This window comes from Benincasa hispida, chromosome 12, assembly GCF_027475165.1.
Source record: "Benincasa hispida cultivar pf3 chromosome 12, pf3_genome.v1.1, whole genome shotgun sequence".
Classification (NCBI taxonomy): domain Eukaryota; kingdom Viridiplantae; phylum Streptophyta; class Magnoliopsida; order Cucurbitales; family Cucurbitaceae; genus Benincasa; species Benincasa hispida.
In genome coordinates this window covers 52,031,229-52,033,986 of record NC_143489.1, presented here as the reverse complement: position 1 = coordinate 52,033,986, position 2,758 = coordinate 52,031,229, and positions in this window count along the sequence as shown.

Below are 2,758 nucleotides of genomic sequence, written 5' to 3'. Positions count from 1 at the left end.
TCAATTTTAAGATCCGTAGACAGGACAAATGGTTGGTACAGGGCGCAAGGTAGGACGATTTTTTGAGTTAACTTCCCTTAAATTTCCTGTTTCTCAGCCTATCTTTGAGCCAGTCATTAACTCTGCTATATATCAATGACACCTTCGTCTTGGTCATGCGTCCTTGGAAAAACTTTGCAAGTTAGTTTCTATTAGCAGTTTAAATAATGTTTTAAAATTTGCTCCCTTTGACTATTTAAATTGTAAACTTTTGAAACAACCTGCTTTTATCTTTTCCCCATTTATCATCTTCTTCTTATATACCTTTTGGCTTAATTTATTCTAATATTTGGGGTTTTGCTCCCACGGTCAATGGCTATCAATACTTTGTCTTATTCATTGATGATTGTTCTTGATTTACTTGGATATATTTTCTAAAAATTTGTTCTATCTTATCCCAAGTTTATATTGATTTTGCCAATATGGTATAAACCCAATTCTCTCGAACTATCAAAATCCTTTGTATATATAATGCAATTGAATACAATGACTCAATTCTCCTCTCTTTCCTCAACTAGCAAGGCACTCTTATTCAACGCTCATGACCACACACCTCTCAACAAAATGGTTGAGCAGAACGCAAACATCATCATATTTTGGATTCTGTTCGTGCCCAACTTCTCACTGCTTCTTGTCTTGAGAAATTTTGAGATGAAACTGCGTTCAATTTTTTTTATTTCATCAATCATCTTCCTTCCTCTATCATTCAAAATATCTACTCTTTTAAACATCTCTACCGTACTTCTCTTTCTTATTCTCATCTTAAATTTTTGTTTTTTTTTGTGCCTGTTTTTTTCTTCTACATCCTCATGAGCATACTAAACTTGAACTTCATGCCCGTTTATGTTGTTTCTTGGTTGTGGGACTGAACATAAAAGTTTTTGTTGTTGGGATCCTATCTCTAAACGGTTATGTATTTCTCGTTATGTTACTTTTTGGGAGCATCGTATATTTTCTAGTCTCTCCTCCTTCCGTTCCTCTCTATCTAGTTCACAACTTTTCTTTACTGATCCTTCCAAAGTCCTTTTTCCTGAACTTGACCACCCACCCTCATCTCTCCTCTCCTAGACACTCTTCTAAATCGAATATTGGATTCCAATGATACTTCCTCATCTAACCCCACACCCACCTCTCAGCCTGCTCAATCTACTGCTTTCCCTACTCTCTCGACATTAACATTTGTCTCCACTACTAAATCTGAAACTACATCAATTATTCCTCTTCGTCGATCCACCTGAGTAAATCAACCTCTCCATCATCTTCAAGATTTTTCTTGTTTTTCCACTATTTAGTCTTTAGTCGAACCATCATCTTATCATGAGGCCAACACTAACCATCTCTGGTAACAAGTAATTAATAAGGAACACCGGATATTAGAAAAGACTCATACTTGGGATTAAGTTGATCTTTCCCTAGGAAAAAGATCTATTGGTTGTAAATGGATTTATAAAATCAAAACACATTCTGATGGCTCCATTGAACGCTATAAATCTTGCCTTGTTGCAAAAGGCTATTCTCAGGAATACGACATTGATTATGAAAAGACATTTGCTTCAGTAGCTCGAATGACATCTGTTCGCAGTCTTTTAGCTGTTACAACCGCCAAAAAGTGGCCTCTTCTTCAAATGGATGTTAAAAATGTGTTTTTCAATGGCACTCTATCTGAAAAGGTGTATATGAAACCTCTGCCTGACACGACTCCTCCACCTCAGAAAGTATATCTTCTACATCGAGCCTTATATGGTTTGAAACAAGCCCCACAAGCATGGTTGCCACCTTCAATTCCACCGTCATTTAGCTAGGGTTTACTTCAAGTCCCCATGGTACAACTCTTTTACACGCAAGACCCTTCAGGATATTGTGCTTTTGCTTCTTTATGTTGATGATATGTTCGTTACAAGTGATGATCATCAGGCTATATCTGACTTGTAAAGCTATCTTGGGAAACACTTTGAGATGAAAGATTTGGGACCACCTTCTTTAGTCTTGAGGTCTCATCCTGTTTTGATGGTTACTACTTATCTCAAGCTAAATACGCTTCTGATCTCCTCGCTCGATTTGGCATTACTGACTCGGCCACATCATCAATACCAATGGATCAAAATGTCCGTATGACTCAATTTGATGGTATTCCTCTCGAAGATGTCACTTTTTATTAGCAACTAATTGGCAGCCTCATTTATCTTACTGTGACCCACCCAATTATTGCATATGTTGTTCACATTGTTAGTCAATTCATGCTCACTCCCAAGTCTATACATTTTACTGTTGTTCTTCGTATTCTTCGATATGTCAAAGGTATTCTTGGCCATGGACTTTAATTTTCTTCCCAATCATCTTAGTATTATCTGGATACTTTGATTCTAATTGGACTGTGATCCCACTAATTGACGTTCCACCGCAGGTTATTGCTTTTACTTAAGACATTCTCTCATCTCTTAGCAAAGTAAGAAACAAACTGTAGTTCCTCGTTCCATCACAGAATTTGAATATCGTGCTCTTGTCGATGCTACTTCTAAGTTACTATGGCTTTGTTGGCTTTTGTTGATATGGGTGTTCCTCAACAGTCTGCTACTTTACTTCATTGTGACAATCATAATGCTATCCATATTGCTCATAATGATGTCTTTCATGAACGTACCAAGCACATTGAAAATAACTGTCACTTTATTCGTCATCATCACTTGAGCAACAATCTCCTCCTTCGATCAGTCTCCAC